This window comes from Rousettus aegyptiacus, unplaced genomic scaffold (assembly GCF_014176215.1).
Source record: "Rousettus aegyptiacus isolate mRouAeg1 unplaced genomic scaffold, mRouAeg1.p scaffold_m13_p_3, whole genome shotgun sequence".
In the NCBI taxonomy this organism is placed as follows: Eukaryota; Metazoa; Chordata; class Mammalia; order Chiroptera; family Pteropodidae; genus Rousettus; species Rousettus aegyptiacus.
This window is the reverse complement of record NW_023416306.1, coordinates 118,241,798-118,268,999: the sequence shown is the minus strand read 5'-3', so window position 1 is coordinate 118,268,999 and position 27,202 is coordinate 118,241,798. Positions and strand designations below refer to the sequence as shown.

The following is a 27,202-nucleotide window of genomic DNA, read 5'->3' as shown; positions in this document are numbered from 1 at the left end:
TGAAAATGCAAAATGTTGTTTCAGAAAAAGACATAGGAAGGATACTTGTTTTTCTTGTGCCTTTTTCCTAATCTCTCTCTCTCTCTCTCTCTCTCTCTCTCTCTCTCTCTCTCTCTCTCTCTCTCACACACACACACACACACACACACACACACTCCATACACTCTCTATATCTATCTTTATAATTTTTCCTCCTCTTCTTCCTCTATTCTTTTTCTTTCCCATGCCTCTCCTTCCTTTAGAAATAATTTCAGATTTTAATAAAATTGAAGTATATACATCTTCATTAAGTAACTGGTGAGACACCTTAAGATAATTAGTTGTGGTCACTGAGGACAACAAAAACACTTAATTCTATCAGGGTCCACTCTTTTTAATAGACCTTGTTTTTTTTTTTTTTTTAGAGCAGTAAGGTGCACAGGAAAATTGAGTGAAAGGTACAGAGTTCCCACATGCCCCTTATCCCCCCCACCCACACACACACATACACACAGAGTTCCCACATGCTCCCTATCTCCCACATACACAACATCTCACACCAGAAGTATACATCTGTACCGGCTGAGGAACCTACAATGGTACATCATTACCAGCCAAAGTCCATAGTTTACCTTAGGATTCATTTTTGGTGGTATATATTCTACAGGTTTGAAAAAATGTATAATGATAATGATATGTATCCACTATTATAGTATCATACAGAATAGTTTCACTGCCCTAAAAATCCTGTGTTCCACCTATTCATCCCTCCCTCCCCCATTTGCCCCTGGCAACATGATCATTTTACTGTCTCTATAGTTTTGACTTTTCCAGAATATCATATAGTTGGAATCATGTGGTATGCAGTCTTTTCAGATTGGCTTCTTTCACTTAATAATACACATTTAAATTTCTTCTATGTATTTTTCATGGCTTAAAAGCCCATTTCTTTTCAGCACTGCATAATATTCCATTGTCTGGAGGTACCACCAGGCATTTATCCATTCACCTACTAAAGGACATCTTGATTGCTTCCAAGTTTTGGCAATTATGAATAAAGCTGTTACAAACATTCATGTGCAGGTTTTTATGTGAACCTAAGTTTTCAGTTCCCTTGGGTAAATACCAAGGAGCACAATTACTGAATCGTATTGTAAGAGTGTGTTTAGTTTTGTAAGAAACTGACAAACCAATTTGCATTTCCACCAGCAATAAATGAGAGTTCCTATTGCTCCACATCCTTGCCAAAATTTGGTGTTCTGGAGATCAGTCATTCTAGCAGGAGTGTAGTGGTATCTCACTGCTTTTTTAATTTGTGTTTCCTTAATAGCATATGATCTGAAGCATCTTTTCATATGCGTATTTGTCATCTATATCTTTGATGATGTGTCTGCTCAGGTCTTTATTCCATTTTTTTCAGTTCGTTCATTTTCTTATTGTTGAGTTTTCAGGGTCCTTTGTATATTTTGGATAATAGTTCTTTATCAGATATTCTTTTGCAAATATTTTCTACCAGTCTGTGGCTTGACTTTTCAACCTCTTGCCAGTGTCATTCACAGAGCAGAATTTTTTATTTTAATGATGCCCAGTTTATAATTCTTACCCTAACAGAAGTCTGCTCTGCCATGGTTCCATTCTTTAAAAATAAAAAAGTACCATGGCCTGACAAGCAAGTCCTACCTTCAGCATTATCTCTTCAGTAGTAATTTGCTGAGTCCTCTAATTATAGAGAATGACTAAAGCATGTGCACATCCCCATGGCATCGCACAAAGAGTCAGCTTCAGCTTATAAATCATAGAGTGTTATACATGATAAATACATATGGACAAATCTGAGTCTGTTAACTAACCCAGTCTATTCTTATCTGGGTGACTAGAGCTAGGATTGTGTGCTCCTTCACCCCTCCCCATCTTACTTTATGAAACATGAAGGCAATTCCTCATGTTATTGTCCTTTAGTTCTTGCTAATGACACAGGTTTACCTGGGGTAGGTAGTGTGATCTCTCTGGGCACCAGGAGTTCTGCATGGTTGACTATTTCTGGGACACACCATATGAGTGAATAAGCACGGACTTTGGAGTCCGCGTTGTATGACCTTAGACTGGCCTCATTTTTTTTTTCATCTATAAGATGAGAGAGGAAAGGGAAAAAGGGAATACAAAAATAAACTTTTTCATAGTTTGTTATGAGGATTAAATGAGATACAGTAAGTAAAGTACCTAATACAGCCTAGCACGTAGTAAATACTCATAAAATGGCAGAAAAGTATCTCTCAAAATTGCTCATTAATTACAAAGGAGAAAATAGTAACCTAGTGGAAAAAACCTGAGAGATGCCACCTCACCCAAGTAATCAACATTAATATCACCAATAATGAGATAATTTGACATCATGCCTCCTGATATGATGTACTTATGTCTCTGCCAAAAATGTATAACTGAATCTAATTTAGAAGAAACACTAGACAAATCCAAAGAAGGGATATTCTACAAAATAATTGGCTGTATTCTTCAAAATTATTAATGTCATAAAAGACAAAGGCTGAGGGACTGTTCCAGATTAAAGGACTAAAGAGATATGACAACTGAATGCAATGCATAATCTTGTATTAAATCCTGGACCAGAGAAAACAATAGTCATAAAATACATTATTGGGACAATTGCTGAAATTTGAATATGGGATGTGTATTAGATTATAGTATTATTGCAATGTTAAATTTTCTGAATTTGATTATTGTGCTGTGGTTATGTAAAATAATATCCTTGCTATTAGGAAATCCATGCAGAAATATTTAAAGGTAAAGGGGCATCATGTCTGCAGCTTACTATCAAATGGTTCAAAAAAATAATCATTTTATAGAGACAGATTAAGTGAGAGAAAGAAAGCCGATGTAGCAAAATACTAACAAATGATGAATCTGGGTGAAGTAAATACAGGAGTTCCTTTGAGCAACTTTCTGTACTATATGTTGCCATTTTTCTGTAGGTTTGAAATTATTTCAAAATAAAAATGTTTCAAATGGCAGAGAAGATTACTTTTCAGTGCTAATTGAAAAAAGAAATCAAGGTACACTGCCACATGCTCCAAAAGCACGAGGATCTCTTGGAGAAGGGCTATCTAAGCTCAGTATAACCTTGTTCACAGACACACAGTATCTGGGCAGTCTGACCCAAAGCAATGCTCTGAAATTTGTGCTAGTGAAGCACTTCACTGAGGAGCAGTGGCCCTCCAGGTACACACACACACACACACACACACACACACACACACACACACAAACATGCATACATGAACATGCTGCACACACATACATACATGCACAGAAACATATACTACGATATACACACTCACGCACATACACACAAACATTAACACAGAGACAAACTGAATATGATTGTCATTTGAGCCTTAAAATCTGTCTTTCCCTTGAATTTCATTTTATCTTTGGTGTCTCTGACCTGGAGCCTTATAATAGCATCCTAACTCGTCCCCCATCTTCAGTTTTCACCTCCAATTTATCCTTTACACTATCTCCAGAGTATCAGTAAAATATAAATGTGATCACATCATTCACTTGTTTAAAAACCTTCAATGCTCCCCAAATGCTGAATAAATCCCTTATCTTCACTTTTCTCAAACTGTCTCCAACACAAGGCAGCTGTGTATAGATTTCTCCTAAAAGACTGTAGGTAATTGTAGGGGCATTACACTGCATCACAGAAAACTATTTGAAATTGAAAAAAATTACCATTTATTGTTCTTGAAGCAGAAAAATTCAACTCTCTTTTTCCTAAACCAGAACTGCCTTGGAACACCAAAGGGTAACTGATTTGGGGTTTCTGTCCTTTATGCAGTGATTGTCACCCTAGCTGTGCACTTGAATGACCTGGGTAGCCAGAACCACACCTCACACCAGATTTGAAATCAGAATGTCTAGGGTTAGAGCCCTTCCAACATCCACACACCCAACTAGTTCCTAGAAATGCAAGGAAAACAACATGAAGATTCATCCTCCTCCAGAGCAAGCACCCACAGGACATGGTAGTTTTATTTACTCCCCTTTTGGCCTATCAGCTTCAGGAGAATCAGAGTTCTGTGTTGTGTGTCCTTGTCAGACACTATTAGGCAACTTAGGAGACTTATAGCAGGACCTCAATAGGTAACATTAAGAGTTACTCTTTTTTGAGCAGCATATATAGATTTAGCACTTTATTTGCTTTACCTTATTAAACAAATCATAAAAATCCTTCAAGCTAGGTATTATTATCCCCATTTCTTAGATGATGAAACCGAGGGTCAGGAGAATAAATAATGTGCCCCGGGTCACATTCTAGTAAATGATGATGCCAAAATTTGAACTCAGATCCATCTAACTCTCAAGTCTTTGCTATTTCTATTATTCCCTCTCCCAATATCTCATATTTGTTTAGCAGACAGACCCAAAGAAGGCAAAAAGATGTCTTTGACATCTCTCTTGTTACATGATTCCCAACTCTTTCAAGCAATTAACGAGTTCTGGCTGCAACTTGTATAATTCCTTAAAACTGACATCAGAAACAATCCTTGGATGTGGACACTACTATGGATAACCACAGCCACCGAGGTGAGTGTCCCTGTTTAAACCCACACGTCACATGACTGAACAAAGGAAAAAAATCTGGGATGAACTGCTTCCTAACGCCTAAGTGAATAGATCTCAAATAGCAGGGGACAGTGAGTGCCCTACAATACCCAGAACCACGTGAAAACTTGTGAGATCCCACACAGAACTTAAATGTGTTCCAACCCTTAACTGTGAGTTGCATAATAAGTAGGTCATGCTTGATGGTGGAGGTAACTTGTTAATGTTGGAAGCATTGCATAAAATCATTATTCTCAATGCGCTTCAGAAGCTTGTCTAAACATTTTACTGCCTCAGAACTCAAGTGACACAAGGGCATGGCTGATTCTATGAAGGTTGTTGACTATCAGAATCTCATGAGCACTAAATGTCAAACGGTAGACCTGTCCAAAGATTAATTCACACCTGTGGCAAAGCACGTCCCTGCATTAGGCAGTAGCTTATAGTTCTAAAAACACTAATGTAGGGAGGCAAGATGGAACACTCCATTGCACTACAGCCTTCCAACTACCATTCTTCGATGAAGGTAAGTGTGTCTGTGTTTGTTATTATATCACAGTTTCTGTGGGTCAGGAACCCTGGAGCAACTTACCTGGGTCCCCTGGATCTCTCACAGCCTGCAGTCATCTCAAGGCCCAGGTAGAGGAAGACCACTTCCTGGTTCACTCACATGGGTGGTAGCAGGATTCAGTTCCTCAAGGGCTGTTGGGCTGAGGGCCTCAGTTCTGCTGGGAATGCTGACTGGAGTCCTCCCTCAGTAATTTGCTATGTGGGCCTCTCCACAGGGCAGCTCACAGTACGGCAGCTGGCTTCCCTCGAGTGAGCAGGCAACAGAACAAGTAAAGGGGAGCGGATGGAAGCCAGTCTTTTTGTAACCTGATCACAGAAGTGACACCCCCATCACTGTTGCCATATTCTATTAGTTAGAAGCAAGTCACTAGATCTAGCCCAATGGCTTGATTAACTCCAGTGTCATTGGACTTGGTACAACGGATGCATTCAGGTCAGGTCTTAAGATGGCCTCTTCCCACTACTGCTGCATAAACAGTAGCTCCCACTCGGGTATACCAATGCTACTTGTTCCAGAGGATGTGGGCTTTTGTTTCTGTGGTTTGACTCTTTGTAATATTCCCTCAAATTCTTTGCTTCATCCTAACAAAGTAATACTACAGAAAAACACACATGCATTTGGAGTGAGCAGACACAAACATACACACAAACTTTTCTCTTTTTTGAATGCAGACTGAGTAACATCCCTAAAGAATGAACCTCAGAAAAGTGGTAAAAGAGAAAGGCCCTTTAAATATCAGACAAGAGACCTGAGTTCAAGCGTTGCCTTCAATAGGAACTAATTGTATGACCTTTGGCATATTACTTAACCTTTCCTCACCTACCAAAATAAAAATAAAGAAAAAGAAAAGATGATTCTAGTCCAACTCCTTCAAAAGTCCCCATTCGGCTCCTTTCCTTGGAGAATTCTCACAACCCCGCCCTTAGGGCACCCTGAAACCCTGGTCGGTCAGCACCTCTGTCAGTGCATTTAAATCAGAGCAGAAGCCAAAGGCTTTTGGGGGGGAGGGGAAGCGGGGGGATATAATTTTAGTGTATTGATGATGATACTGAAGCACTGAGTGATTCAGTCCTTTGTAGGTCCACACAGTAGCAGAGGCCAGGCTACCAATAACCCTAAGGATTGTGCTGTGAAGCGTCAGGCCTCTTATAAGATGGCAATTAGGGACAACATAATTATAAAGCAATCTTGTTATTAATAAATATTCTGAAATGAAACTTGATTTCTAAAGAAGCTGGTCCTATTTTTTAAATTATATATGTATAATTTAAGTTATATATTTAAAGATATATTATTTAAATTATGTATGTATTTACATGTATATTATTTAAATTATGTATGTATTAAATATATATACAATCAGCACCATACCATTTAACTTACATGTGACTTTGAACAAGTTATTAACTTTCTGAGCCTCAATTTGTTCATGGTAAAATGTGGGAAAAAATAACTCTTTGACAATTTGTTGTATTAAGTTAGATATACTATCTAAGGTGCCTTTCACAGTATATGGTTAAAATGCTGAAGCTATAATTATATTTTATAATTATATTTCTATTATAATTATTCATTCTCTTGACTGGCTAAGAAAAATTCATGTGGTATACTTAAAACGATGGTGTTAAAGTCTAGGGTCACAATGGACAGACTTTAAATAATTTTTCTTCTCAGATAATCATCTGTCTGTTCTTTCAAGGACCAAAGAGTTGATCTGCAACTGATTCCCTAGGAACTTCCAGGGGCTAAGGAGCCTGGTACCCTGTAAAGTACAGGGTTTTCTTAAAACCTGGAACTTCCTTCCCTTAGCACATGTCACCTTCATAACCTCTCTACTCCTCTAAATTCTGTAAATTGTCTCTTTGTTCGTCACAAAATTCCTAGATGTGTATGTTTTCCCAAGCAAGTTAATATCATTTCATTCAGCATTTAGTTAATTTTTTCTCTTAATCTTTATACATAATACCTTGGAATGTATCTCCAGGTCTTCCATATTATTTTTATTTTATGGTAAATAAGCTTCTTAAATATATGAAATGTGTTTACATATGAAACAGCGCCTGGCACAAAGTTTTCAATGAATGTTGGTATTAGTGTGGCTGGCCTGATGATAGGAGCTAATGGTTATTGAGAACTCTTAGCCAAACTGCTTTTTTGTGGGGCCAGATTATCCAAGATCAATGCATTTACCAGGACATTTTTAAGCCATTTAATTAGTATCCAAATTGTGGTCCAGATTCTTTCTCCCTCACAAAAACAGATGCTGTATGATGCACAGGATGCTGAAATATTCCTGTGGAGGGTATACTTTGAAAAAACTCTTGCAATTTCATCATTCCCAGCAGTCTTACACATAAAATTTTTGATAGCTGACAATTTAACACATCCAACCAGAAACAAATCATCATCGTTAAGCATCACTGATAGGCCATCCACTAAGCAGATGTGTGAGAATTTGTGTTGTAATTACCTACAGAAGAGTTGCCAGCAGCTATTGCCCCAGAAAATTTTTTCAAGCACACAGGAATATTTTATATCTACTGTCTAATATGCCAGGAATCAAAGGTACTTTAGCAGCAGTAGTAGCAATCAAACTATCTGTAATAACCTCTTTGGTGCCTTGAGTCTCAAACCAATATTCTTCACAATTACTCTTAAGTCCTAAAATTTCACTGTTCATCTTTGATTGTAACTGTACTTCTGATTCATCAAAACTTAGGAGTGCATGTTAAATGGCCCATCTCCCCACCTCTACTGGTAGCACACCTCTCTGTAAAAAAATAGTAATAAAAGCCCTGCCCTTGTATTGCCAGTGTATGTAGAATCCTTCATATCCATATCCAAGCCTTGGAATGGGATGAAGTACACTAACTGATCCAAGTGCAAATAAACAAACTCCTCTCAACACTCCCCACATTTCTCTCTCTCCCCCAACACTATTACGGCCTGCCTCCTTGCCCCAGCAAGCCACAATTACTATCCTAGACTCCAATAACCGTTGCACATTTTCCTTTCAGGTTCCTTTTGACCCTATCCAACTCTACTCACCCCCTGCTCCAGACCGAATCAAGCCTTCTCTTCTCTTCCACTATGTTCAAATCAGAAGATTCTTTGAGTCCATCTGTCTTTCATCCTCCAAATCTTTCCCCTTACACTTCATCTCCTTAATTGAAACATGGTCTGCTCCTTCATCATCCTCTCCAAGGAAGACCACTGCTTCTCCTACTTGTTCCGATTCTACGACCTAGAAGGAAGGATCCACATATTCCCTCCTTCTTTAGTCCACTTCACCAACGCCACTCTTATCCTCTTGAATCGATTCTTCCACTCTCTCCCCTTTCCCATGGCCACTATATACGAACATTCAGAACTCTTCCCTGCCTTCCCTGGGGACTTCCCAATTTTGTTTACATCCCTGTAGAAAATATCCTCTTCCATCATCCTCAGAGATGTAAACATCATCCATGGTCTCACAGCATCTAATGGCCTTCCCCATCTCCTTCAAACACTTTCCTGTGCTGTGTGTGCATGAGCCTGTTTTACATCCAATACATCAAAGTGTTGTTTCTCTGAATGTCCCATCTGACTGCTACCTCTCCCCACAGGCCTCAGTCCTTTCTCTTACTGACCCTGCTGTTTGCCCTCAAACATTCAGTCCCATTCTCAACTCGACCTGTCACCTCTGGCTGGCTAGTCCACAGGCTCAACCACTCAACTCTCCTTCCATTAATGCCCCAGGATTGGGCTGCTCTTGACCTTCTACCCACCTACTGACCACGCACCTGGGTGATCCCACACTGTAAGAGAATTGGCATGGTAGTGTGATATTGCCAGGCGATGCGAAGCAAAGTCAGGCTGTCCAACCACAGCTGTGCCCCAATGAGGGGTGAAGTATTAAGTTGCAGGGCTCTTCCCCACCCCTCAGCTGTACCCAATCATTTTCACTCTACTTATCCTTGGTCCCACCCTCTCACTCTCAGAAAATAATCTCAACTCCTATTTCACTGAGTAGACCTACTTTAAAAAAAAAAAATTCCAGCTTTATTGAGATATGAATGATATGTAATGTTGTGTTCATCTTTGGTGTATGACATGATCTGATAAAAGTATATATTGCAAAGTGATTACCAAAATAAGTTTGGTTAACACTCATCACCTCACATAGTTAGCAAATTTTTTTCTTGTGATAAGAACTTTCAAGAACTACTCTCTTAGCAACTTTCAAATATACAATCTACTGTTGTTAACTTTAGTCATCATGTTGTACATTACATCCCCAAATCTTATTTGCCTTATAACTAGAAATTTGTGTCTTTTGACCACCTTCACCCATTTCCCCCACCTCCCTACCCTCACCTCTGGCAACCATCAACCTGTTCTCTGTATCTATGGGTTCAGTTCTTCTAGAGTCCAAATACAAGTGAGGCCATACGGTATTTGTCTTTCTCCATCCGACTTATTTCACTTAGAATAGTGCCCTTTAGGTCCATCCATATCTTCACAAATGGCAGGATTTCCCTTTTTATGGCTGAATAATATTTATATGAATATATTTATTTGTAATATATATTTGTATATATATTATATATAGATACACACACACAAGTATCTCACATTTCTTTATACATTCATCCATCAATGAACACTTAGGTTGTTTCCATGTCTTGACTATTGTAAATAATGCTCTAGTGAACAAGGGGGTGCAGATATCTCTTCAACATAGTAATTTCATTTCCTTTCGATATATACTAAGAAGTAGAATTGCCTAGTATTTTTTAATTTTTAATTTTTTGAAGGATCTCCATACTGTTTTCTATAGTGACTACACCAATTTACAATATCACCAATAGTGCACAAAGGTTTCTTTTTTTCTCCACATCCTCTTCAATACTTCTTATTTCTTATCTTTATATAATAGCCATTCTGACAGGTGTGAGGTAATATCTCATTTGGGGTGTGATCTGCATTTCCCTGATGATTAATGATGTTGAGCACCTTTTCATTACCTATTTGCCATTAATATGTCTAAGCAAAGCTATTTTTAATTTCTCATGTCTTCCGGCTCCATCTCCCCACCTCATCACCTATGGAATTATTTCCTCATGTGTTTTTTGCCCGACATGTTTACATAGTTTTGGCCGGCCACTGCTTGTGCTCTACCCCAACCCCAGCTGGTCGAGTTACAGAGCAGCTGCCACGTCATTGCTGCAAAAGAAAGTGTTGGAAAAATCAAAACAAATGAACAAACAAAATAAACAGGCTGATGGATACAGAGAACAAACTGATGGTTGCCAGATGGGGGGAGGTTTGGGGGACTGGGTGGAAAAGGTGAAGGGATTAAGAAGTACAAACTGGCAATCATAAAATAGTGATGGAGATATGAAGTACAGCATAAGGAATGTAGTCAATAATATTGTAATACCTATGTATGGTGCCAGGTGGGTACTACTATTACTAGACTTATTGGTGGATCATTTCATAAGTTATGTAAATGTCTAACCACTGTGCTATACACCTGAAACTAATAATAATATTGAATGTCAACTGTAATGGGGAAAAAATTTTTTCGATTTCAATTTTAAAAAGGTGTTGAAGGCAGCAAGTGCAGGCTTCTAGGCAAAAAGACATGTCACACTGGTTCTGCCTTTGCCAAAAATGCTACTGCTGCAACAGGGAATTCTCCTGCGCAGGGGCCCAGGACCGCCCTGGGATTTTACATAACCACATTTGTTTCTGTGGTCATTGGGTATTATCAGGGAAACATTTTGAGTTTATTACATAGATTTTTACTGTTTTTCCTTTGTGATTAATGTCGATAATTTAGTCATCTTGATTTGTGCTAATTTGAATTTTCCTTTCCTTTACTCTTACTTTATTATCTATCCCTCTCAGTTCAAGCTTCTTTCTTTTATTTTCTTTTCAAAATATTTTCCTCTTAATCTTCTTTGTTAAAGTATTAGCACTAGAAAGAGCATTTTTAATTCCTTAATCTTGTACTTAAGCTTCAAACCCATCTACTTTTATGGTTTTAATATTTTTTTCCATAGGTTTTAGTCTGTTATCCACTTAATCTTGTAGCTCCTTTACTTATATGTTTAACATTTTACCTTGTTGATTTATGTTATTGTCTCTTTTAAATCTTATATATTATCTTGGCGTTAATTTTGTTCTTAATTTTTCTTTTTTAATTTTATTTATACCTTGCTTTAACTTTAATCTGATTTTAGCTTTATTTTTTTTTACTCCTCTCACTTTCTTTCAATGATTCCATTTTTCTATTTCCTCTATCTTAGAACTTATTTATCTCTCATAATTGTTTTAAGTCTTAGCCTTTTATCTGTATTGGGCTTTTATTCTTTTACTGTAATACTATTCAACTTTTTTTCTTTCAACTTTCTCTTAAGAAATTTCAGTGTTTTTATTTTAATGTTCTCTTAGCCTTCTATCCTGATTTCATTATTTTAACTTAAGTTTTCTCTTCGTTCTCAAACATTTTAATTTATTTTATGACTTGGTTTAAAATCACCTGCAGGAATAGTTGGGAGAGAAAAATCTTCCCTCAGGCAGAAATTGGAAAGCTTCTCCCCTACCCCAGAGTTCTCCCTGCAGCGGCCCCTGACACCCCGACCTCATGGGTCCCTCAGCCCTTTAAGAAGACTAAGAGACTCTCATGTAACTCTCTCCAAGGCTAACATTTGGAGTGACTGGGGGCGGGGCAGTGGGCATGATGGGTTTACTAAAGGGCATTATTTCCTGAAACTCATGTTATCATATATACATATATAATACATATTTATTTTATGGATTTATTTTATAGATAATCCAGATTTATTTAGTTTAGATTTGGGGATGCCCCCAACCTCAGTTTACATTGAAACATTTTAAAAGAAACAGCCCTATGAAACCAAACAATGGGGGTGGTTGAAGATGAGGTTCGTTACATTTTTGAGGGCCCATAAAAAGGACAGTTACTGAGTGTGCCATCAGGGGTAGAAATAGTGACACCAGTTCCTCTCTTGTATGAACTGCTCACGCTTCCCTTATTGCACTGGCCACTAGCTTCCTCAGTGCCAAAAGTGTGGCCTGCCCTAGGCCAGTTCCGGAATCTGAGGGCAGATCCTGCATGCATTACCCACCCACTCCACTTCGTCCTACCTCTCCCTCAGCTACAATTTCCTAACTTACTGATTTTATTCTATTTTGTGGTATTAAGTATTTTATGCCTCATAAATCCTTTCTCAAATAAGGCCAATTTGAGTTACTACATGAGTAACCTTAGGCAAGATCATTGTACTCTATGTACTTCTTCTTCCTCATCTGTGAAATGGAAATAATAGCATCTACCCCATGGGTGTCTGTGAGGAATACATAGAGGTAATGCATGTCTATCTCTTAGTACAGTGCCTAGCATACACCAAATGTTTAACAAATTGTAGCTTAAATCAAGAAAGGGGCTTGAGAAAGAACTGGAACCATCTGACATGCTGAATAAAGGATTATATGAATGAGTTATGATAGACTGTATTTTCCAAAATTGGTAGCAACAATATTTTCCATCCTATCTGCTCTTCTGCCATGTGAACCTGCTACTCACCCCCATCACACCATGTCACCACCACCTTAAATCTGGGCTGGCTTGGTGACTGCTGTGACCAATGGAATACAATAGAAGTGACTGTGCCCATTCTAAGCATAGCCCTTAACTTTCCTGGCAACTTCTACTTCTTGCTTTTAGAGGACTAGCCACCGTTAAAAAGTGCTACTACCATGAGACCAACATACTCTGAGAACCCCAAGATTGGTGGAGAGGCCCTGGAGGACAAAATCATGCGGAGAAAAAGAGGCAAAGGAGCCTCCAAGGCTCCAGACGGGAGAGTGAAGAAGCCATCTTGAATGTGGATCCTCCCAGCCCCCAGCCACCCAGCTGACACTCAGCCCAGGGCATCCCAAACTCCTGACCTGAATAATTGGGAGCAAAATAAAATGGCTGCTTTAAGGTGATTTGTTATGTGGCAATAGATAACTGAAACAAAAACAGAGGTTCTTTGTAAAATATAGAACTTCACTGGAACATCAAACCAACTCTTTACAGGCAAGTAGAATGAAATTAAACATTGTTTTACTCACGTGCTAAAAGTCAACCTCCCAGGGGCCAAAGACTATATCTGAAATTTAGGACTCTTCCATAATTCCTAAACTCCAAGTAGGGCATTTTTTTAGAAAGGTCACATCCAGTTACTCAGGATATTTATTCACTGAACAGATATGTGTTGAGTACTGACTATGGCCAGCACTATTTCAGATGTTGGAGATACAGCAAGGAACACATTAGATCGAGTCCCTGCTCTCATGCAGCTGTGCAGATACCTCTCTGTGCTGGTTACTCTTCGACCCACCCACCGAATCCATTCTCCTCCTTTCTTTGCACCCTGGAGGCTGACCTCTATGGTCTGCTTTGCCAGAGCTCCTCACTCTCTGGCTCCCTCATTAACTGCAGAGAAGTTACTGAAAGGGTTGTTCAGTAAGTAGGGTTCAGACACTGGAAGGCACGAAAAAAACAGTGAAAGTTGAGAAAGGTCAAGGTGTTTGCCCCACAGCTCCCTCCCTGTCTCATTTGCCTCAGTTGTGGTCCTCGGCCACAGTTCCTGTAGAAGTGCCCCTCTTGCTGGTCTCCAGTTCTTCCCAGGATCCCATAACGTTGTATCCTCCACTTGCCCATTCAGACCAAGAAATGAATATGGCTTCCCACGTTTGCTACTACCTGGAAGCTTCACCATGCCCTCTCCAGTTCCCTTGACCCTGCTCTGGTCTTAGTCAATAGCCCCTTCAGTAAATTCTCTGCAATTTCATCACTGTGGGTGTGTCATCTGTTACAAGCCAGGATCATGACTGATACATTCTCATTTCAAATACTCAACTACACTATAACCTTTACATGGAACACATCTCTCATTTAAATCTTAAAAATGTAGTTAGCATGGCCATTGTGGGCTTCCAGAAGTAGTGACCACTGAGCTACCAACTTTACCACAGCTTGAAACTCAGCATTAAAAGTTATAGATAAATAAACCCCAATAATTACTGATCATGCATAAAGATAATAAAAGAGGTCTCATTTCATGTAACCTCAGTTAGTTGAAAGAGGTTGCCTAGAGTACTGTATAGAAAAGAATTGTAGGTCTAAATCTGGATTCTGTAGAAATGACTTCTGGATCAATTAGCAATGTCTGATGTGAGCACAGGATGGGGTGTATCAGCACATGAAACACATATATGCCATTTCAGGCCATGGTTTTATTATCACCGCTACATCACTCTATGTCATTGGTGTCTTCCACAAATACCTTCTTTAAACATAAATATATGAAAGCCCACAATGAATAAATTCTGTATTTGTACAGATCCATTTCGATGAGTCAGAGTTTTTTTTTTCTTTCAAATCACCTAGAGGATCAAGGAACTGAGCTGAATCTACCAATGTTATATAGCTCTAGATGAATAAAGCTATACTCAACAAATCTGTATTTCTTCAACTGTATCACAGTGATTTTTAAAATTCCTTTAGCAACAGAACTCTTCATTTAAATTACAGTTCACACAGAACACTAACAAATTAAAAGCAGACTTGCTCCGATTAAAGAGGAAAAAGCCAGAGTCCCACCCTGACGTTGACCCCCCACCTCAGACCTGAATGGCAGGTCAAGTCTGAACACTAAGAGGAAATCTCTTAGGTCTCTTGGGGCTCTGTGTAATTGCAGCAGTGTAACATTTTGATGTATCAACCAATTCTCTTCTCACCTCCACATTCCCAGTCACCCTGTGAACAAGCCCAATTTACCCATCCAGATATGAGGTATCCATTCCCTCAAGGAGGATTCATCCATGGAACTGCAGAACCAAAGAGTCAGATGCCTAGCTTTTATTTTCAAAAGGCAAGGTCCAGGTTGCATTAGCCTGCCTAATTAATGCTAGGTCATCCTACAACAAAAATCAAACCAGAAATACCAGTGGCTTGGCACAAGATAACTTACTTGGGTTGGGCCTTCCTTCTCCATCTTTTAGCAACAGCATCTGGAATACATGACCTTGAAGGTCAGTGCAACAGAGGAGAGAGAACTTAGAGCCCACACTCAATTTTAAATTCCTCAGCCTCTGTATTAGTTTCTCAGGCTACCATATATAACAAAACATCACAAACTAGGTAGCTCAAACAATAGAAATTTATTTCTCACAGTTCTGAAGGCTAGAAGTCCAAAATCAAGGAATTGGCAGGTTTGGTTTCTCCTGAGGCCTCACTCCTTGGCTTACAGGTAGTTGCCTTCTATGTCCTCACTTGGCCTTTCCTCTGTGTGCACATCCCTGGTATCTCTTCTTCCCCTTATATGGACACCAATCACATTGGATTAAGGGCCCACACTTTTAACATCTTCTAACCTTAATTACCTCCCTAAAGGCCCTCTCTCCAAATATACATTGGATGCTAGGGCTCCAATATATGAATTTGGAGGAATGCACAATTCAGTCAATAGCTGCTTAAGAGCAACTCCATTTACATTTTATTGGCAAGAACAAATCATAGCCCCACCTAACTACAAGAAGGGCCAGACAGTTTTGGCATCTTGGACATGTGCCCAAGAAGGAAAGGAGAACCAGATATGGGTGAGCACTAGCAATCTTACCTCGCAAAGGTAAAACAAAAAAATTTAGAAAATATGTAACTGAGCACAGTCTTCCTCACTCCTAGAGTAAGTGATGGGGGGAAGGAGGTGATGAAAAGGAAGTGATGAGAGGATTGGAGAGACCATATAGGCATAAGCACAGGCAGTATCCAGAGATGTGCCCTTACACCCTGCCTGCATTCAAGCAACAACCCCCAGCACTGGGAAGACAAATGGAAGCTGAGTTCATGCTCACAGATGGTCCTGACTCCATTCCATTCGAGCAGGCACTCTACACCCCCAGAACTGAGAAGCCATGCTAATCGTTCTCTCCTCTGCCATCTGGACAGGATCTCTTAGCCAGCATGCTTCCCACCGATCATCCAGAAGGACTGCTGCCCATGTACCCCAGACTGAGTCAGTATCTGACTGCTTCATCATTTGACTGCCCCATGGACAACCCCCCCTCACTCACACACAACACACACACAACCTGAGGGTCTCAGAGATTCTGATGCAGAGGGTGGGGATGGGGATGGCATGGAGAGAATGGGGAGAACCTTCGTCCACCATTCTTCTCACCTGTGGGACTGAATAAAACAGCTCAAGATTCCCCACTGGCCAAGGCAAAAGTAAATTAATCTCACACATTAAGAGGCACCAAACTAAATGCGTGTCAAATCAAGGAAAGCCATAGAGCCATCTACTGGTCACAAGTGGAAAGAGATGTCATCTGAAAACAATAAACAGGAAAAAATAAAAATAATCAAATTTGACTTTAATAACGTCATTATAGAAATCTGATGCAAGAAAATATAAGAGACAACCAAAGTCAGACAAGCCTTCAGTAAATGTGGTTAGGGAATTAGAATTGTAATATAGTAAAAGGCGATCTGGCACACGGTTCTAGGGTGCTTTATAATTCTCCCAGTTCTACATGTTCGAATTCTGTAAAAATAAGACATGGATTCATTTTATGAAACCTGAAACCTCCAAGTTTAATCAAGGAATTTGTGATCCTGCAGCTTTGCTGACAAATGACACACTCAGCACGCTGCTCTTAGGTGTTCTGCACACGGTACACAGAGAGGCCCCGTAACATCGCGAGACTGACTGTCCTGACTGGTCGTGAAAGTTATTAAAAAAGACCTCCGAAATCTTGAGGACAGGGGAAGGGGAGCAGCAAGAAAGGCCTCATTTAAGTAGGTCTCCACTGTAAAGGGAAATACCGGATTTAAACATGGAGCTATGTCAGGTAAAACACCAAGCAGCTTGCTGCTTACAAGGAATCGGATGAGCTATGTTCATCCCAACTCCCCCACCCTCACGCGTTTAGAATGTGACTCTAAGGTAGCCTCTGTGACCAAGTACAAAATCCAGAAAAGACTCCCCAGGTAAAGCCTTGGAAGAAACACCTTAGGGTCATTTTCACAGCCTATGGGCATAATTCCAAAGCCCAGCTCCAGACATGATCCAGCCTATGGTGAATGCTCCATTTGCGCTGAGAACAGCTGACCTTCCGTTTAGGGTCAAAAATCAGCTAATCTGTTTCTCAGACCTGCTCTACAGAAGCTGAATGGATAGATCTAGTTTAACTAAAAAGATGCCAGACTCCATCTCTTCAAAAGCAAATCTTGGAGACACGCTGACAACCGTGCACTGGGTACACAGCGCCACCTACAGCACCAGGGGTGGAATTTATCATAGCCCTCGTCGAAGGCAGTATTGGAATAGCCACAACAATCTGGGAGAACACTTCAGGTATCTATCTGCACAGGGCAGAAAGAATCGAACCCAACCTTTAAACTTAGCAGATATTAAGTTTATCCTGGTGTAGAAAAAATAGAAAAGTTTTATAACAGGAAGATTGAGACGATTAGTTATAGGCTTATCTATTTGCTTTTTGGCTTGCTTTTGGCTAAGAGCATTGAATTCTGCCTTGGTGATTTTTTTTTCCTAACATCCATTGCAAGAATTCTCCAGGAAGTAATATCAATCAGAAATAACCATAAAGAGCAGTCGACATTGAAATCTGATGTAAAACAGTCGATCATCTTCCATTTCTGAAATTTAGAAAATAAAACCCCAGCAGAAGGAGCTTTAGAGTGCTCGAACTTACAGATAAGATCTTAACCTTAAAATGTTGTGCCATTTATACTGCGTCGCATAATTTTATCACTTTAACATCATGTGCTCTAATATACAGATGCCTGATTGCTACCAAGTTTTATTTGTTCAGAGAAGGAAAGGATCACTAGGTGTGGGGCAAATCAAGGAAGACTTCATAAAGAGGGGGGAAATCTTCAAATTCAAGCTCAAGTTAACAGGGAACAGCATGTCAATAAGAAGGAATGACATGAGCAAAGGCATAGAGGTACTGGATATGCCCTATGTAAAAAAACACTCACAACCATGCACACGGGCAGAAAAAAGACACACACCCTCACTCACACAAAATCCCATCCTACCTCCTTATCCTGCTTTATTTTCTCACAACACTTATCATCTGATTTATATGAATTCATGTGATTACTTTCTCTTTCCATGACAAGCTATAAGACATCAGGAACTTTGTTTCATTCACTGCTGTATTCTTAGCACCTAGTTCAGTACCTAGCACATTGTAGTTTCTAAGTAAGTATAGAAGGAAGGAGGGAAATAAGAAAAGAAGGAAGGAAAGGAGGAAAGGGGGGAGAGGGAAGAAGGGAAAATGGGAGGAGGGAGGGGAAGTATTCGGGACATCCACTGAGAAACTTATGAGGAAATCGTAAGAAATTAGATAGCCAGGGAGGACAAGGACAGAGTATAGGATGTCTTGAATGCCTGATGAGAAGCTTGGATTTTTTCCTACCTCTTCAAAGCTGCCAGCTTGATCAAAAGATTATGACAGTAGCAGAGCTAAGATTTCAGAAGATTAATCTGGCAAAAGCATAGGATGAATTTGAGAGGAGAGAGATTAGAGGTGAAAGGAGCACTTACTTTAAAATAAATAATGATAGTGATGGCTTACAACCATTAAATAAAATGAGAATCTATGAGACATTAACAATATAAATAAATTAATGAATACTAGTACGAGATGAGTCTAGAATATCTTTTGTGTCAGAAAGTAAGGAAGTGCTCAAAGGTTAGTGAGGACACATCAAAAGAAGCCAATCTGAAAAGGGTCACACTAGCCAAACTTGGAAAATTTTAACTTTAAAATAAGTGATAATGATGGTTTACAATCCATTGAATAAGAATTGATGAGACCTTAAAAATAAAAATAAGCAAATTAATGAAGTGGGAAAGGAGGGAAAGTGTTTCCTTACACTGGAGTGCCAACCCATAAACATAGATGGAATGATAGAAATAGAAAATCACCATTTGACAGCCATGATGGGGGCATCATCAATAATTGCTAAGGCTGGTGAGTAGAGGTTTGAAAGGAATAGGATATTGGTATAATTTAGAATATCTCCCCACAGATACTTACTAATCACGGTGGGGAGGCGAGGGGTGGGGGGAATGGTGGCTTTATGATGGAGAAAGCTGACAGAAACCAACTTGACAATGTAGCCAAGGTTAATATAACCAGTGGTGGGAAGAGTTATCATTAGGTGCCTCTTAGTGTGATGCATCAAGAAGAGCATGGCGTCAAGAGCCGGGCAAAATGGCATAGATGATAGAAGCTCTGCTCATCCCCTCTTGTGACTACATCAAAGTTGAGATAGAAACACAGAGAAAACAGCAAGCAGAGTTGCCTGGGGGTCAAGGTGACCAGAATCACTACAACTAGGGATAGAAATAAGAACTCACCTTGCAACAGTTGGAGGTAGGAGAGGGCGAAGATGTGAGGCTTCCCGGTCCTCAGAGGCTGAATGGGACAGAGGCTACGGCAGCTGCAGATGCCTCTTAATGGGGCCGTGTCTGCAACCACACTTTCACAGTGACAGACCTGCTCGCTCTGAGAACCAGAGCCAGGTTGGCTGCTCGGGGGTCACCAGGGACTTACAGAGGGAAACTGAACTGTCAGGGAGATGGCCAGAGATGAGGCTTTCTACTGGACAGAAGTGCTAGCAGTATTCATTGCTCCTCCGTTGAGCCCTCCCCTCTCCCAGTGTATGGATACAGGCACCGCCATACCTGAGACGTCACCAAACTGCCTAACAGAGGTCACTCCTTCCAGAGGATTCCCTGGAACTCCAACTCCTCCAACTCACGGCCCCATTCCAGCCACATTCAGTTGTGTACTTGTGAGTCCTATGCCACTTGTTGAGCAGCTTCAAGACTCACATTGGTGGCAGCTGACCTCAGTTTCTGGCATGACTTCTTGAGGCAACTATAAGAACAACATCTGTGGATTGCTTGCTGAATCTTAACAGGTGGCCCTGGAGGGGCAGAGGCTTGGGCTAAATTTGGCCTGCAGCTGAACCCCTCTCAGGACTGTGTTGCTGGACAACTACTACACAAAGCCACGCTAATAAGACTGGAAGACTTAGGAGCTTTGCTCAGAACACAGAAACAGACACAGAAAGACAGCCAAAATGGGAAAACAACAAAGCAGAAATCATATGAAAACAAAGAACATAGATCAAGGAAAAATGGAGTCAAGCACTCTCACAGATGCGGAGTTCAAAACACTGGTTATAAGGACGCTCAATGAAATTAAGAGAAGTGTAGGTGAACACAATGAGAACCTTAACAAAAAGAAAAAAAAATAACATGGAAATGGAAATTATAAAAGGGAACCAATCATAAATGAAGAATACAGAATCTGAGATGAAGAGTACATTAGAGGGAATCAACAGAGTGGAGGAAGAAGAAAATCAAAACGCTGGTACAGAGGATGGGGAAGCCAAGGACATCCAACTAGAATGAAGAAAAAAGTAATCAAGAATATAATAATAATTTAAGGAGACTATGGGACAAAATTAAGAGTAACAACATCTGTGTCATAGGGGTACCTAAAAAGGGAAACCAAGAAGTTGAATATATATTTGAAGAAATAATGATGGAAAACGTCCCTAGCCTGGTGAAGGAAATAGACATACAACCCCAGGAAGCTCAGAGAATCCCAAAAAAAATGAACCCAAAGAAGATCACACCAAGACACACCATAATTTAAATGTCAAAATTAAATACAAAGAGAGAATCTTAAAAGTAGCAAGATAATAGTAATGAGTTACGTATAAGGGAGCTCCTATAAGGCTGGCAGTCAATTTCTCAAAAGAACAGAGGGCTTGGCACAAAATATTCAAAGTTATGAAAACCCGGGATCTACAGCCAAGAATACTTTATCCAGCAAAGCTATCATTTAGAATTAAAGGACAGATAAAGAGCGTCCCAGACAAAAATAAGCTAAAGGAATTTATCAACACCAAGCCAATATAAGAGGAAATGTTGGAGGATCTTCTTTAAGAAGAAAAAACATGTATCAAAGTCATGAATAAAGAATGGTAATAACAATATATTCATCAACAAGTACCTACAATGGAAAAGAGTTAAGTGCTCCAACCAAAAGATAGAGAAAGTGAATGGATAAGAAAACAAGACCCATACATATGCTGCCTACAAGAGACTCACTTCAAACTAAAAGACACACAGAGACTAAAAGGAAGGAGATGGAGAAAGATATTGCCTTGATGGACCTTGAGGGTATTGCACTGGATAAAGTAAAGTCTGATAGAGAAAAACAAATATCTCATGATTTCACATAATGTGGAATCTAAAGAACAAAATAAACAACAACAACCAAAAAAAATAAAAACAAACTCATAGATATAGAGAATATTTTGAGGGCTACTAGATAGGGGAGAATGAAGGGGACAGTGAAAAAGGGCAAAGATATTAAGAAGTACAAATGGATAGATAAAAAACAGTCATGGAGATATAAAGTGTAGCATAAGGGAAATACTCAACAATGTTGTAAAAAATGTGTAAGGGGGAAGAGGAGTACCTGATTTAGTGGGGCGACCACTTCGTGAGTTATATGGATCTCTGATCACTATGCCATATGACTGAAACAAATATATTATTTATGCCAACTGCAATTGAAAAAAAAAAACTCATTGAATTGTACAATGTAAATATGAGCAACTAACTGTCTATTATACTTCAACAAACCTCAGCGGGGGGGAAGAAGACAAAAAAAGAGCACAGCATCATCTCTGTGGAATTCATGCAAAGAATGTCTGGTCATGAGAACACAGACAAATGCAGGTTAAAGGTCAGCCTTCGAACTGAAAAGTCAATACTCTGCAATTCTTCGCGGGTCATGCAAGAAAGGGAAATACTGAAGAACTATAACTACTCCAGACTGAAGAAGACTAAAGAGGAGGCATGACAACTAAATACAATGCGATCCTGGGCTGGGTCCTAGACCAGAAAGAAAAAAATGGCATTGTTGAGACAGTTAAAAAATAAATAAATAAAATAAAAATTAAAACTAAAAAAACCTCGAATGGGGTCTATAGATTGCATGGGAACATATCAATGTTGATTTTTTTTTTTCATTTTGAAATATGTGTGCTGGTTATTTAGGAAAGTGCCTCTTTGGGGGAAAGACCCATTGGACTATTTAGAGTTGTAGGGACATTATCAGCTTGCTCTTAAATAGTTCGGAAAAAAAAAAAAAACCAGTAAATATATATACATAAAATATTTCTATATATAATAACAAGATTTTTATTTTTAATTACATAAGTTGGTATATGTAAAGTACCTGACATCTGGTCAAACTTCTTTACAAGTTAGTTGTCTCCCTCAAAAAAGAGGAAGGAAATATTACGAGGAAATATTAAGGCTGTGTCTACAAACTCTGTCCAAAATAAAGACTGATACCACATAAACTCTCACTTCAAAATACAAGAGTGAGGCCCACTAGAGGACAGTAGTGATAATAACAGGTATTTAGCAACATGCCAGTATAGATCTTTTTGATTACAAAGCACTTTTGATTTCATTATCTCATTTTATCCTCATAGTACCCCAGGGAGACAGGCAATTAGCATTATTGTTGTTGTTGTTTTGTATTATTATTATTATAGTCATTATTATGAAGAAATGGCCATTCAGAGACCTCAGAGTAGGGTTAAATAATAATTAAAATTATGGTTTACCTTTGCAGGAAGAGAAGCAATATTATTCGTATAACTTACATGCACACACATATATAACCACAAGCCTAATATTCTCTGGACCCAGAGGCATCTCTCAAGATCCAAAGGAAAATGCTATGATTGTGTACTCAGCCTCCTCACTGTGGAGCTGCTCCAGCCTGACCTTAACATTCTTGAGAATAGGCTCTATAATCCTCAGTATACAGCTATGTATCTCTCAGATTTCTACCTCTGCACCTTCACTCATGCCATCCCTCTATGTAGACCTTTCTCCAACACAGCACACTTGCTCAAGGCCTTTAGTTCCTGAGCAGACGTTGGAAGACTGCATCTACAGTGACCAAAAGGGGCACAAATAAAAGAACCAAGAAAATTAAACCAGATACTGTTATGATCTCATGTATACGTGGAATCTAAAAAGCTAAACTTGTAGAAACTGAGTAAAATTGGTGATTATGAGCAGCTGGGAAGTGGGGGAAATGGGGAGATGTTGATCAAAGAGTGCAAACTTCTAGCTGGAAGATGAATAGGTCCTAGGGACATGATATACAGCATTTTGATTATAGCTATTAATATTATACTATATACTTGAAAGTTGCTAAGAGTAGATTTGTTCTCATCACAAAAAAAAGAAATGATATTTATTATGTGACTTGATGGAGGTGTTACCTAATGCTACTGATAGTAATCATATTACAATATAAGTGTATCAAATCAACACTGTCTCCTTAAACTCACACAATGTTATATGTCAATTATATCTTGATAAACGTTAAAAAAAAAAAAGTCAATGTTACAAAGGACAAAGAAAGGCTGTGGAAAAGTTCTACATGAAAAAAGCTATAGTGATATAACAACTAAATGCAATACCTGACTCTAGATGGGATCCTACCCGAGAGGGGGAAAAAATGCTGTAAAAAGGACATCATTAGGTCAACTGATAAAATTTGGATATGGACAGTATATTAGATAAAATATCAGTGTAAATATGTGAGGTTACTAACTATACTGCGGTTATGTAAGAGAATTTCCTTATTGTAGTATTTAGTATACTTACTATTGCAGTTAAGTGTTTAGTATAATGTAGAATTTAGGGTTAAAGACTATGATGCATGTAACTTACTCTTAAATTACTCAGGGGGAAAATGTATACACACACATATATAGTATGTATAAATATATTTATATGAATGCATGCATATTAATGTATATATGTGTACATAAATATGTACTTAAAAATATTTCATATATTTAGAGAGAGGAAGGAAGGTAAAGAATACAAATGATAAAGTAAATGGGAGTAAAATGTCCCATTAGATAAATCTTAGTAAAGATTATAAGGTGCTGCTTGTACTATTTGTGTTTGCATCTTTTTGTAAGCTTGAAATTATTTCCAAATGAAAATGAGGGGAAAGAAAAAGAAAGAAATTGGCAGTCCTGGCCCCCACTGCTGGCTTCCTGAAGAGCCAATGAACAGAAAGAATTCAAGTATGTCTTTAACCCTCTTCAGTCCATTTTCTGTGCCCCAAACATTTTTTATTTTTGGAAAATTTTGGTTTTTTAATTGAAGAAATGATTTAAATTTTTTTCTTGTTTTCTTTTTCTTTTTTTCCCCTTTCTCTCTATTATTAAACTTTGTTAATAACAACAAGTTACATTAAAATAGCTGATGCTTTGATAGCATTCTTGTGCTTATCAGGCATTGTTTTCCATGCCTTCTATGGATATTAACTCACTTAATAACAGTTCACATACTATTATCCCATTTGATGTCTGATCACATACCATACATGGGAAAAGTGTATAGACAAGTAAGTCAGTAACTGAAGAAGGCAGGTCACCTTGGGCAAGCAGTGGGGCTGACTCACACCTGCCTCTTTCTGCTCCATGTTCTATCCTCCTCCCCCTACCACCTGCCCCTTCCAATTGGGTGGTTCCCAAACCTAGGAGAGCAATGAATTCACCTCATATCTTAAAAAAAAAAAAATTCCCAAGTCTTCCTTCAGATTCACTGGTCAGAACCACCAGAGAAGATATCTAGAGACCTGTTTCTGAGTTTAGTCGTTTGCCACCCTCTTCTGCCCCCATAAGCTCTCTCTCATTGCCTCTGCTCCTAACATGCCACAGAATACACCCTCCCAGACCCCTGCTCCTACTCATCTGGCCTCTGGCCTCCTACATGGAAAAATCAGCATCCAGAGCTGATTCCAGCTGAGGGGTAAAAGGCCCCATAGGCCATTCCAACCTTCTATTGGACACCAGGTGATGTCACATATGGTAGGCCCAGAGGATTCTCTGCTCATATGCCCATTATAACATTTCCTTCACTATAAATGAAACTTCTGGTTTGAAAAGCTGTTACAGGAGATCCCATGTCAGTAAGCAGGCACTCTGAACCTTTGCGTGATACTAACAGATGCACAAGAAAGGCAAACAGACATCTGGTAGGATCAGTTCTAAAAAGGATGTCCCCTGTAGTGTGAAAGCAGTCAGATGGAATCAAATTACCAACAAATATCAAGGTGCACTCCTTGAGAAGTGGTACCATACCATCGCCTCATCTTTGGTCTCTGCCACCAACACTTTGGGTATTCAGCAGGGACAGTAACTGGACCAGCTTTGGTCAAAGGGGACCCATGCAGAGCCTCCATCCCTGTTACTGTAGCTCCTCCAGCCACGGCCCATTGTGTGAGCACTGGGGCCACCATGGTAGAGGCTGACAGACATCTACCAGACAAGTCATCTTTTCTGTCTAGTTGTTGAGTGACCCCTCTGCTGGGTATTGATGGTCAACACAAAAATCTGCGTGCTTTGTGCCCACTCCCACAGGTTCAGTCACATGCCTGTTTCTCAGACTCCTAGTCTCGCATACTCCATTCCTGCTCCTAACTAAATTATTCACCACTGCCCAGGAATTCACATAAACTACCTCAGGCCACCTTCCCCTCTATACAAAATGAACAAGCAAGGGCACTGCTCACAGCCTTGCCCATTGAAAGGATTTCCCCTACCACAGTCCTTAACACCACTCCTGAGTGGGGCAGCAGTCCATTTTCAATCCCTGCCGGCAGACCCAAGCTCTTCTTCGGTGTCATAGGGAACCCACCCCATGAAGCCATGATATGAGCTGGGGGAGACATCAGTGCAGCAGAGGTATACGCCATGGGAATGGGGGCCACCTGTGCATGTAGTGCAGATTACAAGGCTTTGGCCCAAACTGCTCTAGACAGAATCCTTAGGCAAAGGCTTTTTTTGTCCCACCAGCTTTGGGAACCATAGATATGCAGTTACTCAGTATCAAGCCACAAAACAGGTGCATAGCAAAGCTCCAATGCATAAAGTAGAGAGGAACTGGGCCCTCAGGAAGCCTAAAGGCTGGTGCAGGGAATCAGTAGACACAACTTCCTTAAGGAAGGTTTAAAAACTATCATTTTAAATCAATGGATAATTCAATAGAGTGGTTACTTAGAAACAAAAGCGGCCTGTTGAAATGGGGCAATCGGAAATGGCCCATTCTGATACCAATATTCTACTTTGTAAAGAATAAGTAGAGGACATGGTTCCATAGTGTAGCGGTTTAGCATGTCTGCTGTACATGCAGAAGGTCCTGGGTTCGCACCCCAGTGGAGCCACGGTCCATCGTCTATGGCCATGCCACACTGAACAAGCCCGATCCTGTCTGATCTCAGAAGCTAAGCAGGGTTGGGCCTGGTTAGTACATGGATGAGAGGCCACCCAGGTGCTGAAATAACAATAATAATAATAATAAGTAAAATAAAGAATAAGTAGAAGGCGGACATGTGGAACCCTCAGCCAGACCAAGAGTTGGGAACAAAAGAAAACTGGGAGAGCAAAATGGAAAAAGAGAAAGATGGGAGCCTTTAGATTATCTCAGGCAGAGGAAAGCAGTTGCTCTAGACTTTAGTGTTAAAGCAAGGGAGAATCCAGCACTAACCTGAGAGGAAGCTCTGGGTAAGTGTGCAAGCTTGCATGCATACACACACCATGTGGCTTGCCAGCCATAACTCACAAAGGCCTCTCGCAGATTTAGTTTCACCCCATATGGTACTGATGACTAACATCCCAGATCATACTAGGCTCCTAAATTCAAAAATTCTGCCTACTGTCAGACCAGATATAGCATAATTCCAGTTTCAGAAGTATGTTCATCCTACCTACAGCCCATATTCTCAATGCTCTTCAGATTTTATGTATATATATGCACGTATATATACACACACACATATACACACACACATACACACACACAT

At 39.6% G+C, this 27,202-nt stretch overlaps 1 long non-coding RNA gene across 1 annotated transcript in view; it reads right to left on the bottom strand.

Annotated features, from left to right (window-relative positions):
* Positions 1-27,202, bottom strand: part of LOC107514965 — a 316,337-nt gene that overhangs the window by 287,394 nt on the left and 1,741 nt on the right. The gene's annotated exons all lie outside the window — the stretch shown is intronic.